The following is a 17,748-nucleotide window of genomic DNA, read 5'->3' on the forward strand; positions in this document are numbered from 1 at the left end:
ATTTATTTCACATGAGCATTAAAAAATACATTAATGAAAGTACTTCCCATCACTTGTAAAACGCTACGAATTAATTCCAACACCTAATACTTTTTAACATCTCTATTACATTATCAATAGTTTTTTAACACGTTCCGCGTCGTGGATCACCGTTCTATTCAATATTTCTATTTATTTTGGCTACAAAAAGAAACATAATTATAAAATAATTTCGATGTCATATATATATAGATACATAAATACACCGATATTATCGAGCACCATATTAAAAAATAACATATTAAAAGATTATATATTTAATAAATCGCTGATGGTTTTAGAAATATAATACATCTTTATTAAAAAAATCAAAGACAAGCACATTCTTAGAGCAATACACACACACGAACATTACTTTTCGTATGGTAGTCCTTTAACGAAAGTTAATGATGCGGCGAAAGAGAACATAAATAAATGACCGAGCGGACGAATTGTCGTGGAGTCTCTTGTGAAGGGAAGACGAATTCTGTCGTGCTTTGCAGTCAAACTATGAATCAACGTGAGCGCCACGCCTTCGTTTCATTCACGAGACCTGACGACCTACGAAAGCACGAGACCATCGTGGGTATGCGAGCAAGAGACAAATGGAGTGACAGAGGATTAAGATATAGAAAGATAGAGAAAGGGGAGGAAAGAGAAAGTGAACTGAGGAAGAGTGAAAGGGAGAAACGACTGCCAGGACCAGAGATTGCAGTGTCCGTTTTGGCCTCTATTAATACTAGCGTCGCTGCGGTGACGTTGTGTTAAAAGTGTCAGCTTTGAGCGTAAACATTCAACGAAACAAGACTGAATGAGAAAGCAGGCGATGAGAAAGCGAGAGGAAGACAACACGACAGCCGCGATAAATTCAAATTCACAGTTTTTGATCGACCGAATCTATTATTCTCTTATATCGCACGCGATTAGGATAGAGGGAAGAAAAAGAATACGGAAGCCAATCTATGGCGATTTCGAATGAATCAACGCGACAAATTCGCGCGAGGCGAAGCTGTCATTCGTACGTAATTAACTGTCCCGTTGAGCTTGGCCACGATTCAAATTGAATTGACTATCGTTATGCGTCGGAGAGGACGAGTGATGGAGGTGACGGTGCGGTGCAAGCGATTCATTCGATTTCGGCCCGAAGAGCTGAAGGCGTGACTGAAAAATATCCCACAGCCGGTAATTACGGCCAGCTTTTGCGATTATACACTCCGAAAATGTCCGGCGTGCCGCCAGAAATTTATACGTACACCGGATATATTGATACGAAAGCGCGTTTCCCGCCATTGTTTCCACCCACGATCCTTTGCACGATCATTTCATTTATTTACACATAATCAACGCGTATTTAATGCTGATTCCGATTAAAAAATCAACGAATTTTACGCGATACCTTCACGTTATGTCTATCAATAATTTTTGCACGTAGCTCTCAGCTTTATTGCGATCGTCGCTTTAAGGCTAACAACATACACTATCGCTCAAAAGTATTTGCACTTTAATTTTTGTACGTACCTTTTTATATATCGAATTTCGTTTTAATTCTACCGTATTCTTCTATTGTATATGTAGAATTAAATATTTTTAGCTATACTATATATTTTTAGTCAAACATGTAGGAAAGAAAATGGAAATTCACACTTCTTCATTTAATTAAGAGAGAGCGAGCAAATACTTTTGAACGGTACTGTACAACAAAGCTTCCTCGTTTCCATTAAAAAATAAAAAAAAATATATTTGAAAAACAGTAAAGAGTTTTTAGTGTGCAATATACAGATGAATATCTCCAGCATAAAAAGCTTCTTATAAAAAGCCATAAGATATACATGGCAGCTAATGGGCTAATAAATAGTAAAATACTCATTAATGGTGAATCACCGACAGCGTTCGCAATTTTTAAAATATTTTCCGCGATATTGAAACGGCGGGTTATTAAGTGCGCGATACTTAACAGCGACACGCGATATTATGCGCGTAATAATCCGTGAATACCTGGAGTAACTCAAAATCGAAGACTTAGCCGCAACTTTAAAGAGACTCGCGCGTACGAGCGAACGAAGAGCTGCGTTCCGATAACGGAACGATTTGCGAAATGAAATCACAAACTTCTGCCGCGTGTGCACGCTAGTACATTGTCTCGTTTATAATGGCAATTTACCTGGCGTAACGAACAACGCGAAGTTTCGTCGACCGAGGTCTCATCTTCAACGCGAGGTTCTTTGTTCGCTCAATCCTACGCCTTTAATCACTAAAGCGTGCTACAACGTACTGTTACTTGCTATTCCGCGTCAACTTTCTCTCGTTCCCCAGATACACCTTTTTGCATCTACGTCGTCTGGTCTAAACAATTTCATATTCACAAACCATTTCGCGTGTGTCCCAGTTGTGCGCCATCTTTGAATTAATTCCAATTCGAAAGAATCTGTAAATGGATTATCGTGGAACGGTGCGATTCTCGAGAGAGCGACGCAACTTTTTAACGCGGCTAATCTCGATTAGTTTCCCTGGATACTTCGCGACGTAATTCGCGAGATGAAAAAGCCGATACGGTAGAAACTCTGTAATTTCAATCTTCGTTATTGAAGCTGCGCTTGTTGTGCTCGACCTGAACGCACAGCCGGGAAAAGGTGTGCCTCTTCGTCGAGAAGAGTTCCATTGATCGTAGGCGGAAACTGAAGCTAAAATAATTTCAATGGGGATTTCTCGGACCTCGGTAAGCTACATGAAAAGAAAAAATAATCTTGCTTTTATCTCTCGACGATCTTTCAACTGTGATACAGAATTCGCAATGTCGACGCGCAATGCGACGCTTCGTAGGACAGATGGCATTTCAAAGTTTGTCGCAACTGCAACTCACCGCTTATCTATGCGCCCGTCCTTCGCGACCGCGGTTCGTAACTTCGATCGAAAGCAAACTCTGAACTGGATTAGGAATCCCGCGAATAGTTACCATAACTAATAGACACACGGCCCAAAGTACCTATTCGCGTGATAGGCGAAATGCATTACGGTTGCTGCCAAACACATACATATGTATATTTACCTGCATCTGATGTCGGAGAGCCCCTCGTTAATTTCGCACCGATAGCGACGCGATCAGTCGATCCTTTGATCTATTAAATTCATCAATAGCGTGCGTTTCTGAATTAACATTGACACCGTTCTCTTTACGAGCAAATATCTCACGTCAATTCTGATTCTGGCGAAGTGGTAAATCACAGATTTGCGGATCTATCTGCTGCAATTGATCTACTTTTTAAATGTCGCTTTTACCGAAATAAATGAAAATTGTGAACGCGAACTGAAACACAAGCGGCATTTCGCGGATCAGACCTTCAATCCTATCGCACATTGCATTTTGTGCGAGATAAGCTATCGTACCAACCGCATTCATTTAAAATCGCCTAGTTTTATATACGATCACCGTCCTCCCTTCTATTCCAGAAAAAAAAAAAAAAAAAAAAAATTTGATACACCATCTACGCAAATAATGACGTACGCGAAAGCTCGCGTATCTTCGCAGCCAGATGCGCACAACGTTCGTGGGTTTATTGTTGTTACGCAAACAACCGGAACTCCGGGCAGCCCGGATATGTTTATCGTCGGATTAGCGATTCCATTGCCCAAGCTTTTCTGCTTCAACGCACCGAGAGGGTGCAGACGAAGCTGCGCCGGTTTTCGTTCACGCGTTTGCGAATCATTCACGGTAAAATCGAACAGAGCGAATGAAAAGGGCTGGAGAGAATACGTACTAATTAACGAGGCATTTCGCCAATAGCGTCAAAAGGGAATTTGATTTAGAGGCAAATCCGCCGCGCTGCTGACCGCATAATATCTCTCACACAGGTGAATCTGATCAATTAAATCTACCGAATGCAGATCCTGCCCAACGGCATTCGTACAATCTAACTATGATCATAGAGTTGATCTCCGACTATATAAACAAGATTTTGTGGAAACGTAGTCGAGCCTTTCGAAGCATAATTTTCTTGCGATTCTTTTGCCAAGGTATTTAAAAATTTAGTCGGATGCAAATTTGAATATAATTTTGTTCAAGCATCAAAATAATTATGTAGGACGCTCAAACTGATTGCTAAAATGTCAAAACTTACAGCATTGTTCATCATGCTTGAAACTGCTACGTAATTATGCTCCAATCTATCAATATCTATCAATATCTATCTATAATTTAATCTGTAATCAATATCAGCGACATTGTCCAATTATTCTTTATAAAAGGTTATAAACTAGTGGAAAAAACTTCATCCGTACAAATTTCGAGAACTTTTCATTTCGCGTTTAATTGATATTTTTATATTGTTGAGAAATTGCTATTTGGCGTATTTCGAAGGTACCGGAATTACTCTCAAATTATGATTTGCAAATAAATTAATGCCTGCAGGGGAAAAAACAGTTTAGCTAAAGTATCTAAAAATTTAATTAGATAAAATCTAAAAATGATTTCGTTGAATAATAAAAAATAATTATATAACATTGATGATTAATGCTGTAAAAAGTTTTAACATTTTACTTTTCAGCGACCAGTTTAAATGTTCTAAATTATTTTGATGATCCAAACAAAATTACTTTCGTATCTGAATTTAGCTAAATTTTTAGATACTTCAGCAAGATCGTTCTTTCTTATATTGTAAAATTTGTGACGATTTTAACAGCACATTCCAATTGTATCAATGACAAAGACTTCTCAAACATTGTAATATTTCGTAAAATGTATATTACATACATGTGTCATGACTACATATGTACACTCTAAAAAATCGATGTGATTTAACATCTATATACGGTGTCTATATAATTCTCAATGATTTTATTAAATTTTAATTCTCAATGTGTTAATATTAACATCAACGTGGATTTCATTATCAACATCATGATGTGATTTTAAAATCCATGGTATTCACATTATACTAGTATTAATATTAATACCAACACATTGAGAATTATATAGACATTGCTATTTTTTAGAGTGTACGGACGAAAAATAGATCTTTCTTCGCTTGTGTCCTGTGTCTGAGATATTTTCGATTAGTGTTATCGCACGCAAAACTCTGGTTGCTATTACAAAGTATCATGTGTACTAATACAAATATGATACCTGCAAGAGATCGGTAGATTCTTGTACGTTCAGGTGCGTCAACGTAAGTGGTATATTAGGATAAGCGAGTATCTCTAAACGCAGAAGTTTAGGTGCACCGTTACGCGTAACGTCAAAGTCAACTCCAAATTTGATGGATCCTGCTGTAATCTAATGGTTACGGATTGGGTTTACGATGCGGGGAAGATCGGCGACAGGATAAGGTTAGCTACGTCATACGCGTGTAACTACACGAAAATCCTGACTTCATATAATGCAATTAACTGTGACGGTATACGTGGATTCATGTCATGATGCGCAGTTTATCCGATGACACAACGCGCCTCTAACTTTATAATGTTAATTTTAATCGAGGTTCATTCTTAATACATTTACCTCATTTAATTCAAATATTTACGATATAAATGAAGATAAGCAGAGCAAATCGGTCGCTATGTATTTCAATTGATTCTGATAAATAAAGGTATACTTTGCCTTTGCCGACCTGGATAGGAATAAGTGATAGGCGAAGTGATAGGCAAAGTAGAGAGAGCATAAATAGATAATGGACCTAAATGAAATGAAGAATATTTCACACTAGTTGAACTCACGAGGGATGCACGGTGGGTCTAATGGCTCTAGGTCATGTTTACGATCCAGGCACGAATCGAGAAGCCGTTTCGCGTTCGCGCGCGCACAGCCGACTCTTTTATAAAACTTAATTTTCCGGATAATTTTACCATTTGTTACCGTCTTTCCTCTTACGCGTTACAGTCATAATTTACAGTCGTCGTGCAGCCGAGCGTTAATGGAAATTTTAGGTACCGGTCTCCTCTCTCCATCTTCCGCTTCCTTCTACCCCTTTTTTTTCGTCGTCGCAAATTTAAGAGGAACGTTTAACGTTTTACATGGTCTGAAACTTCGGCTAGAAGCACATTAAAAGCATGTCAGAAAGTACGTAAATATCCAGTCGAAATTTACATAATTTATCGCGATTTTCTTTCAGGGAGGAGCGACTTATACCCTAACAAGTGGCAAGAATAGAAACGGTAAGTCCGGTTCCCTCAATGTGTTGTACAACGGGGTATTCTCCTTCTGCACGATTCCCGTTATTTACAGGAATATTGAGAAAACGCCGTGTACTTAGTGCCGTCGGGAAGCGTCGTTTGCCTTGCAAGAATAAGCAAACAAGCACTACTCAAACCCCGGCGTCTGCCGTAACAATCTCAAAACAGCCCCGTAATGGAAAGCCAGCGATGTTGCAGCAAGCAAAGCTCTCTAAAAACGCTTCGCAAGAGAAAGAGAGAGATGGAGAGAGAAAGTTACGTAGCTTAACCGGAAGTATCGCCACGGGGGATATCTTGGATAGAATCGGAGCGGAGGGATCTGAAATCAGATCCCGTTTGCATCATCCGAGCGCACCTGTGCCACGACAGCGTTGAGCAACGTTCCTCGGCAAAGATCAGGAAAATGAGGTTGCTAATCTTTAACGAAATGTTAAGACGGTGGATCAATAATCGATTAATCCGATCAGTCTTCGAAATGTTCAATCACCCAACACGCGCTTCGCCCGAGAGCGGATAAATAAACGCGGCGGTCTGGCCATTAATCTTCCTTAACTATTACCAAAAGTTTCTCGTGGGGGCGAGGAGCTTGTATGAGAACGTGCGAGTGTTAAAATAACAATCTGTACGTCGCCTAACATCTTGCGTCGACGTTCGCCGGAGATGATCAATAGTTGGCGAGCTATAGCTATGCGTTTCCCGGCACGTAATCCAATCTAATAGCGGCGTTGAAATCAAGATCAGTTCCAGAGAAAGCAGAAGCCGATCGCGACGACGCCCAACATTTCCCGAGAACCGGGAACGCGGAACGCGCTTATGTCCAGCAGAACGACAGAACCGTGGTAACCCTCGGGGGAAATAGTTCCGGCCTGCCGGACTATGCTGAAGTTACGCCGAGATTCCCAAGCTGCAATAATGTAGTTTGGTAGTTGTGCAGTTGTAACGAGGGCCCCATAGCCGGCTGCTGTCCATGGACGTATCCGTACGTGCTATATAGCGGTCGTTATACGGTCGTACAATCGTATGGGTCGTATGGCCGTATATGGCCAGGTCGTATTCGGTCCACATGTCGTATTTGTACTACAAATCCCCGTAACCGCAAATCCCACGTCCGCAAGCGCGTAGCAAGCTCTAATCACGGCCGTGCAAACGATGGCTGCCTTGAACTGACCTAATACTTCCTAGGCGACGCTGGTAAAACGCCGTGATTAGCTTCTCCGTTGCTTCCTCGCTATCGGTTTGACTTCCTGCCGATGGTTCCGGAGCTCGGATCATGCACATGGATCGTTGCCGGGATAATATTATGAGAGTCGAAGTTTGTTTTTCTAACAATATGTTAACATGCAGAATAACGCTTCAAAGCGATGAAACTGTGTTAAATATCATTCACGGAATCACATGTGATAAATCTTTAATAAATGCAACACAATGATATTCATTTTCACTAAGATATTTGTAATAATTTATACGTAATATCATTTGTTTATAAAATAATATAATTACATAAGAATAGTTTTACTAAAATATCTAAAAATTTAGCTAGATACACAAAGCTAAAAATAATTTTGTCGGGCCATCAAAATGATTATGTAAAACGCTTAAACGTTGATGGAAAAACATTCTAGCAATCAGTTTAAACGGCTAAACAAAAATATTTTCAAATCTGCATCTAGCTAACTTTTTAAATATTTTAACAGAACCGATTTTTTTTTGTGTACGTTCTCAAGAAATTTACAAATGTTACTGTAAGCCCATCTATGAAACATTCTATCATCGTTAGTAGATCATTTCTCAACGAAGCATTTCTGCATCAAACAAAGTTAGCCAATAATTTTAAATTTGCTGCATTCCTGAGAACTATAACGAGCGACGGAACTCGTGTCGTAGTTTCCTATCTAACCGCATATATTGCATCGATATAACATTGTTACGACAAGCATGTCACCGCAACTCGATGACAACGTCAATATTGTTGCACGAAAGCAGCGATGCTTTTTATTTTACGGTGACAACTCGATAATGCGACTCGGACCCATGAAGGTGCGAATTAAGTCCAGTCGCGCGGAATTAAGGGCCCATAAATACGAATCAGCAGTCGCTCGAATGCTGTTCTACGATCATGTATACACATCCGATCGAGCGGAACTTCGGATTGTGTCTCAGACTCTGCGTGAACTGTCTCTCCACAGTAGGAGCAATTCGGTGGACAGCGAAGACAGGCGAATGATCGATGGGATTAGTAAGGCCAACCATTGTAACGATCGCACCGAAGGACCACCCGTTAATATTTTTTTTTTACTTTTGTGACATGCGTTGCATCACGAATCGAGTAGAAGCTTGTAAACTAATTAATAAAGTTGCTTGTAATATATTTTATAGCTTGCGATTCAATCGAGTTCTAATAAAATAATTATGTGGATTTCAATTGACAAAAATTTAAACTTAATGGATTAAATGCAAAACAAACTACATTAAAGAACTTGTAATTTTCTTGTATAATTTATAAAGAAATTAGAAGTAAAGCAGCATTAGGTAAAAATAATAAAAGAAAAATTAAAAAAAAAATTAAATTCAGTAATCGTAAAAAAATTTTATGAACAATAAATTCTTGAGATATTACACACGCAACATTAAGAAAAAAGTATTTGGTATTTGTGACTATAATTATAGTAAAATAATTATAGTTAAAAGCTCCATTTTTATGATTTTTATTACTGTTATTACTGATATTAGTAATAATAATCATATATGTATAATTCTCCCAAAAACTATACTATAGATTATGTGACAATTTCAAATATTAATATAGTAAAATATCACAAGTTACGAATAGTAAATAAAATTTAATTGAACCATTTCTTTAAAGTTACTTGTTATTTATATGAAAATAATTAAAAATATGTTAAGCAAAAACTAAATATTTTCTTCAGTATGTGTGATTATTATTATTAATAGCATAATTGATTATATGTCCGTGGTTAAAACAAATATAAATATATAGTTGTTCCAAAAAATGACTGTAAATTATAATTAAATTTTAGTAACTGCAACCATTATTTGTCTCAGTGAATAATCAAAATAAATCAAACACCATACTTTTAGATCCTAGATACAATTATTATATTTGTTTCCGCCAAGTTTTGACAATGTACTCAGATTGTAAATATTAAGTAGAAGAGCGCGTACGTCGCGACGTTACGGTGTAACAAATGGTGCGTCTGCGAAGGCCAAGTACGAAAATGGAGTTGCTATTATAAATGTATGAGTTCAAAAGTTCCGGTATGGCTGCGTCCTAGGAAATGAGCGAACGTCCTTTGCGACAGGACGCGTCAACGCGAAAAGTCCTCGTTCCGTCGGAGCGTAACGTCGTCACCGGACTTACGTTACTTTACCGTGACGTACATGAATCCACGATGGAATTCCAGCCGGTTTACGGCGCGAATCTGATTTTCCTGGGAGTACTCGCCGTGCGCACGCCCGACGGTCGCAGGAGCGTGTACGAGTTGGCATTAACAGGAGAATAAATTATCCTATTCGGCACGAACCCTTCATAACTCAGTAGCAAAATTAGCATAGGATCAATATTGCTTTTTCGCCGCGCCACTGACGGCGCTCGGCCTGGCGCCCCGAATGCCCATTTAACTAATTCACGATAAACTGAACGACCAGCAGTGAACACTATTGCTTCCTAAAAATTGTCATTTTTATTCATCGTGCACAATCATGCATCATATATATATTGCGATTTTCATACGATATATTGACATTTCATACGTCTCTCTCTTTCTCTCTCTCTCTCTGTTTTTTAAATTAAATAATGCTCACGAATACTTTCTTTTACTTTGGCTTTGTGAAAGTTTCTAATAATTGATTAAGCCTTCAATTTATTTAATAATATAATATATAATAAATATATAAAAAATAAACTAATACGTGAGAATATTGTAAATGTAACTCGTTTTAATTTTTCGTATAAATTAAGTAAATTAGATATAACATTCATGAAAATTATAATATTATACAAATTGCAGACACGTAAAATAAAATTCATTGTTTACAGTAAATAAAACTTTCAATTTTTCGTGCAAGTGAGTTGGACTTCAATTGACGCAGGCCTTTGAAATTATTATAGAATTGTATGCTTCGAGAGCACTTCGTACTGCACTGTTACTGTTTGCATTATGAATAATATCGGTATTTCAACCTCTTTTTTCCCGGCAGTCGGATTGTGCACGTTTCAGAAGAACGGTTTGTTCGTCGATTGCTCCATGACGGAGACGAGTCGTCGAAGAAGAAGTGAAACGAATCGACGATAATTGGAGCAAAAATAGAAGGCATGCTTATCTCAATTTCAGTGATATTACACAACCGCAACCGTATTAAAGAAAGAAGATCGCGCGTTAGAAAAAATAATTTTTATTTTTATTAAATTCAATTGTCGCGTCATAAATATCGTTTTCTTACATTTGTAATTAATCAGTGTAAATACATATGTTAATATCAATGTATCAGTATATCTCCATTATTATTTTCTTTATAAAAAATCGTATCTTCCTATTATCGACCGATAATTCCCACGATATAATATATGTAAAACGTAAACATAGATGTAGACGAAGAAAAACGAAGTGTATAATAAAAATTCAATGGCATTTTCAAGTTGTATGCAAAATTCTATGTAAGCGAGAGCGTTTACATCGCGCGTATACAATGCATGCATGTACATACCTACGTTCGAGAGAAATTACAACAGACGAAAGGAGGGACAGAAAGAGGAAGATGGACGGAAGAGAACGAGAAGGGAGAATTACCAGCCTCCAAGATATATACGTGTGTATGAAAGGAAAGAAACAGAGAGAAAGAGAGAGAGAGAGAGAACGAGTATTTTGTAGTAGACCGTGGTCCACGTGACCGGTTGTGCCCTCGGAGTGGAACGCAGAGGTCAATGCTTTCCGTCCAAGGCTAAAGGACCGGGAGAACCGAGACTCGAGTAGGTACTCGAATATCGCGAGTACAACCAACGTCCAGCATCGGCTAACGCCAAGCAACGAGAGAAGATGAGGAGAAACCGCGCCGGTTACAACCTGCCGGTTCCTCACCTCGCTTACAACCTGCCTCGTCTCTCCTTAACGCGCACTCAGACTCCTTCGTGGCCGAACAAGCCTCTCGCTCCCGCAACCGGGAGTCTCACTTACGTATACCTATATATATGTGGTTGTGGACGAGAACGTCGTTGTCGTGGCTACGGAGGATCGGATTTCACGTCCTGCGATATCGTCCGGAAGGTACTCCGGAGTATGGATCTCAGGCAGGAGATACGTTTGCCGAGTCGCCGAGTCTACGATGTGTTTAGGTTTCTACTAGATCGCTCGCTCTGACATCGGGAATCGAGTTTGCATTGCTTCGTCCTATAACGTGATCCTCGTTGCGGAGACAGTAATACGACTGGAAAATTTATCCGAAATACTGCTCCGAGTTTCGCGTCATGAAAATAGCTGCTCAATTTTCGATAATAATATGGGCGACGATTAATAATTGTTTCGGAAATATATCGTGCGGAAAATGTTATAGCAATGTTTTTGTTAATTGAAACCGATCTTTTGACTTCTCCATATCGCGCCCTGCCTCGACCTGGCAACAACTGCAAAGTGTCATTCCACGAAGTTGCAGCCAATACAAAAGTCGCGAGACGAAGGTTTTGTTCTTCTTACACTACTCGCACAGCCGCTCTACTTCCAGGATCGTAACTTGTTACAGCCGGACACTTTACTGCTGAGAACTAAAAGATTAAGAAGGGACTCCAGGATCGGAGCGGCTGAACGAGGACGTATTGTTTCCTAGGGCTTCTAGCAAGAAATTGGATTTCGAACACTGGCAAACGGCCGATTCTGCTGCGTACAAGAACATTTCTGCCGTGCGCGTTGCACCGAGACGACTGCTCATTTTTATATTTATCACATTTCGCAGATTAAACTCGAGAAGCGAAGGAACACGTGTCACGGAGAATCCAAAGCTGACTGCACGGAAAGAATAATTTTGCTGAAGTATCTAAAAATTTAGATAGATACGGATCTGAAAATAATTTTCTTGGTCTAAAATAACTATTATATGTAGGATAGTCAAACTGGTTGCTCTCTAGAATGTCAAAACTTTTACACCATCACTCATCATGCTTGAGTTTCTTACATAATTAACATTTTAATAATTCATCAAAATTATTTTGAAATCTGTACTTAGTTAAATTTTTAGATATTTTAGCAAAACCAATATTTCTTTCAATATCGGAATAGTTTCGATGCTTTCTATTTTTAATTCTACAGAAATGAAAAAAATCTATTGTGCCTCACACCGTCTATTAATTTATATCGTCGCAAGTAAGTACAGAGATAATTTCGCAAAGTGTTGAAACAGTTTAATTTGAAAATTATGTCCTCAACATTAAAGTCTTGAACACGCGAAAATTAAATTTCAATCTGCGCCTCAAATGCAACTGTCGTCAATAACATTGCTAACGCCGAAAAGGCAGGCTTCTCGAAAATTGTTCCCGGTGTATAACCGTCGCGAACAGTGCCAAGTAAATTAAGGAACGCCTCGTTGTAAAGGAATAACGTCCAATGCAGCGTGAAGCGCATATTCAACTGCGAAAATAACGATTAATGGATACGATTAAAACCAAGAACGCTGTTACTACGCTCGACCTACCCAGCCCTTAAAAAAATCGATTTTTGAAGATGAAGTGTAATAACACTTTCCTGATACCATCATCGTTGGAGGTATGAAATTTACGCGTGTTTAGATTAATTGCCGACGAAATAAAAATTGATGATACAAGTGTAGCGCTAAATGATTGTATTAAATCACTGATATATCAGTTTGATGAAGAAAGTGATCAATTAGGAAGCGACGCGGTGTTACGCATTGCGTGCATTATTCTTCTAACTGTAGCGCGATGAATGATATACTTTATATGCTCGATCTATTTAGAAAATTGAGCATGAGATTATCCCCTTCGCTTCTTTCCTTCACAGTCACGGTGCGTAAATCCGTTCGAGCTCTTGTAGATGTACATCGCATAAATATCCATTTGCCGCAACAAATTTCATTCTCTCATAGCGATAACTGGAAAGCGAATGGAACATTACCCGGAAAAAATTACGAGATCATCTGGAATACCACGGACGTTAGAATATTTAACGACACGACAGACGCTGATATTATGACAGTGGATATTAGACTTTAACTTCGCGATAATACATATTTTCGGAAGGTGATGATATCGAATAAAGTGTCATTCCACTTAACTTTGTTGAAAAAATTCTTTTTTAACTTTTAACAATTTATTACATTTGAACGTGTTGCAAAAACATGAGAGATAATACAGGAAAGCAAAAGGTACGTTTATATATAAATAATAAAAGTTAAAAAAAAGTTTAATTATTCTCAATTAAAACAAAGATTATGTTACATATAAAAATATGTAATAAAATCTTTGTTTCAACCGAGGATAATTAAATTTTTTTAGCTTTTTATTATTTATGTAATACAATCTTCGTTTCAACTTAGGATAATTAAATTTTTTTTTTTTAGTTTTTACAGCGCGAGCGTAAAATTGTTACGCTCGCTTTTAAAGATACAATTTATATTTCTGAATAATGAAGAGAGTAGCAATTATTAGCAACAAATAACGACACTTCAGTAAACCATTATCGAACTTCGTGAAACAATATATCGCGAGCGATACGTAATCCGCGTAAGCCCCGAATCTGCGCGAGTGCGAGTTAGAGAGAGTCGCGAGAGTGTTTAAACGGCGCCCTGACTAGCGATAATTTAACGAAGACAAGGCACTACCTATTTATGTAGGAAACGAACAAGGTACAGCGTCGAAAACGCCTAGAGCCAGATACGAGAATGGCGTCTTTGAAAACTTTCTCATCGTATAACGCGGTCGTCGGCGTGTGGGCACGCGCGCTTGTCTCCTCTAAACGTTTTGGCCAAGTACTTTAAGTTTACACGACGGGACAAGTTTGCGAACTTTAACTTATTTGCTTCCGTGCCGGATTACCGGTTAAACGGTCCCGGTCGCCGAGAGAGTTAATACAAGCCGCACAGTCCATGCAAAATCGCCGATACCGAAACCGCCGCACAATTCCACCGATCTTGCAACATTAAAGGTAAAGAAAACTTGGAAGTTAACCAATGCTCTTGTAAAAGACGAAAAAAGCATTTGTAAGAGCCGACGTGATGCGAATAACGACGGGAAAACGATCGCATTTCCACGAACCACTCGACGAAAGAATAGTTATCACCGTATATGCCACCTTATCGCAGGTGTGACACCATGATTTGCAACAGCAGGTTGCCGCAATGGGTTACAACACTCACGAGAGATAATAAAGGAAATATGAAAATTGCTTGGGGATAAGAGGATCACAGTTATCTTAAGTGGTTTAAGTTATTTACATCGGCTAAGCCGCTTAAGCAACTTAGAAATTAATGTCTTTTTGTTAGAACGTTAATGTCATTCTTGGAATATACGTTAAGAGCGTACGTTAAAATTACATATGTCTTTCATTTGTATTATATAGATATGAAAGAAAAGATAGTAATATTAATTTATCTTCGCCGATCCATTTTAAAGTGATAAACGAATGAAATATTATATATTCAGTTGCAATATTTAGCTGCCTTTCGGAAATCTATTTGAAAATAAATAAGATAATCTAACTCACCAGTATGATGCGCAGCAGTGGAGTGGAAATATTAATCTGTAAATATAAACATATTCAAATTATAACAGCATCCAAAATAATAATATATAATTCAGAAAATAATTATTATCCGCATTAAATTTTTCCTTCTTTTTAAAATAGAGTTATTTTAAATATCTCACATTACGTTTCAAAAAAAGATCTTTATCTTACGACTTTCTTTATTAAATATTTAAATTTCTTTATTTTATTAAACATTTCAAAAGAACATATCTTCGTTACAAAAATTTTAATTTTAATTTTGCTGTAGAATGATGTAGAAAAATAAAGCGTCATGCAATCGTCAGAGAATAAACAATCGATTCTACGAATAACAAGGAATAAATAATTAATTACGTACCCTTGGGTTGCTCCACCGTTGCCTGATACCACCTTGGCCTGCTCTTCCTCTCAGATTCCTCCAGTGTAGTTTTAGCACTCATACACTCGCGAAAACACTATATACACACTATATACACTCGCGAAAACACTATATACACTCGCGAAAACACGATCAATTGCAATAATCATAAAAATGTACGATAATCACACGATACTTTACGCGGCACTCCCGATGTTAAACGCACGTACTTTACTGTGTTACGACGGAATAACGCGACGAAAAACGACGAACTTGCAATCCATTCGGCACTTGCGATGAACGAATTTTTTGAACAGTCCAGTGGAATCTGCATTGATTGTATGCCAGGAACATTTGTCATCCATGATGTTGCACGATATCTATAAAAATACGTCATTTAAAAAGATTATTTTTTTCACACTATATGAGAGATATAATCAGTAATATATGTGATTGAAATTTAGCATTATGCACGTAAATTTAATATGTTTAAAAAATGCAATGAATTCTGCGAAACATTTATATTATTAATAATTGATTGATTTGATAAATAATCGAATCAAAGCTTTGAATCATTATCTCGCGCTTTCAATCTGGACACATTAATTTTTGTACACATTAATTGTCAAAATTTAAAATGCGATGCGATTTCCGGATTTAAAGCTTGTTAAAACATCATTATTACCCATAAATATCACAGTAAAACGATAATTTATAATTCCCAATTTTATTCGCTATTTGCCGTTCCGATTCCCACACAAAAATATAATATCATTTAAAATATATTTATTATAAGTTTTAGAAAAACTCATTAATATTATATGTGTTTAAAATAAAAATTTATTTTCTTTTAAAGAATATAAAATTGAATCGAAGAATTAAATGAAAGAATTATAAAATTGATCGAAGAAATGACTTGTAATATAGATAATTCAGATAGAACTTGTATAATAGATAATTCAAATTTAATAATCTTTGATTAAAGTATTAAATTTTTGATTGCAGCATTAAACTTACTAGAATTTAGAATATATTTTGAATAAATTTGATGCTCATATATAATGAACTTCGTAATAAATTTGGGAACATATAAATTTTTGAAAAACTTGAAATAATTCTTATTTGCGTACACCATGTATTTTTCTATATGTACTACTAAAAAATTAATCACACGAAATATCTGACTCGACAAATGTAATGATTATCTCAATATGTTTGCGCGGTTCACAGCGGGAATCAATTAATCTCTCTGAGAATCGTGAATGTAAGAGATAGTTACGTTTAATCCTCTCCCGCGAGCTGTCGTAATCGCGTCTCAAGTCATAATGATACGGAGATATGTACGTATTTGTCGCGCGCCACCCCGACTCGAGTGTCGTCACGCGGTCGTAAACAGACAGCGAACGTCCTATACAATAACACATTGTACGTTGCAAAAACATCTTGATCCGCTATAAAGATAGATTTAAAAGTATAAAATAAATGTATATAGCATATTCCGTTTCTCGCGTTATCAATATGTGAAACAGTGAATCATGGCTTTAGTATGCAAATTTTCTACATATCGCTCCTTTAATTCAAAAGTGGTACAACTAACAAAATTAAGGTTTCTTTTTTTTAGAAGAGGAAAAACTTTTTCAAACTACCAAAAAATTATTGATTACTCAATCAGTAAAGACAATATATTTTTACAATTAGAAATATAATAAAATGAAATATAATAAAATTTTTGTCATTTTCGTTTCACAATTATTTAAAAGCTATTCTTTTTTAATTGTGACGATTTTTATATCTTACAAAATTATAACAAATCTAGAATAATTCATCAAAAGTGACGCAAATATCACCAACAGTTTATATTTATCTTAATCAGTTAAAATAATTAAATTTACAGTAAAACAATTTATTCTAAATTCGATCACTAAACTGTTTTAGCTCTAAATGTTCTTATAAAACTCTCCTTTTTATTTACAAAACTGACACAACTGAAAATATATCACTCTTGTAAAAGGTATTGATCTCTGTTTAATAATCTTTACTTAATGTAATCTCTATCTAATAATAAATTCATTCAAGATAATAACTAAAAAATTACATTTTTATAATTGTATCACTTTTGAAGGAATGATATTATGTTTTATGCGTTTTCAATTCGATTCTCAATTCTCAAGACGGTTAACAAATTGACAAAATATCCAAGACAAGATATATTGAGATCCAAGAATTGCTAAAGAAATAATTATGCTATGTAGATATACAGAATATTAGAAAAAAATTTCTTGATTCGATTCTCTCTCTTACTAGGAATAAATCTCGTACGATATGTCCGTTTCGAGAAACAATTATCACTTCAATATGATTACTTTGTTAATTACAAGACTTTATTATCTCGCAGATTAAGAACCGCGAATTAAAAGACAACCACCCTATATCTGTTGTTACTGTCGCTACCGCATTTCA

General features: G+C 36.8%; 1 protein-coding gene across 12 annotated transcripts in view; it reads right to left on the reverse strand.

Annotated features, from left to right (window-relative positions):
- Positions 1-17,748, reverse strand: part of LOC105146732 (protein turtle) — a 302,876-nt gene that overhangs the window by 268,424 nt on the left and 16,704 nt on the right. For all 12 annotated transcript variants that reach the window (XM_087412975.1, XM_087412976.1, XM_087412979.1 and 9 more), the window contains 2 exons: positions 15,289-15,668; positions 14,910-14,945 (listed from right to left, as the gene is read on the reverse strand). The gene's annotated coding sequence lies outside the window, so the exon portion shown is untranslated. The remainder of the gene's footprint in view (positions 1-14,909; positions 14,946-15,288; positions 15,669-17,748) is intronic.

This window comes from Acromyrmex echinatior, chromosome 14, assembly GCF_024713525.1.
Source record: "Acromyrmex echinatior isolate Ae372 chromosome 14, ASM2471352v2, whole genome shotgun sequence".
In the NCBI taxonomy this organism is placed as follows: Eukaryota; Metazoa; Arthropoda; class Insecta; order Hymenoptera; family Formicidae; genus Acromyrmex; species Acromyrmex echinatior.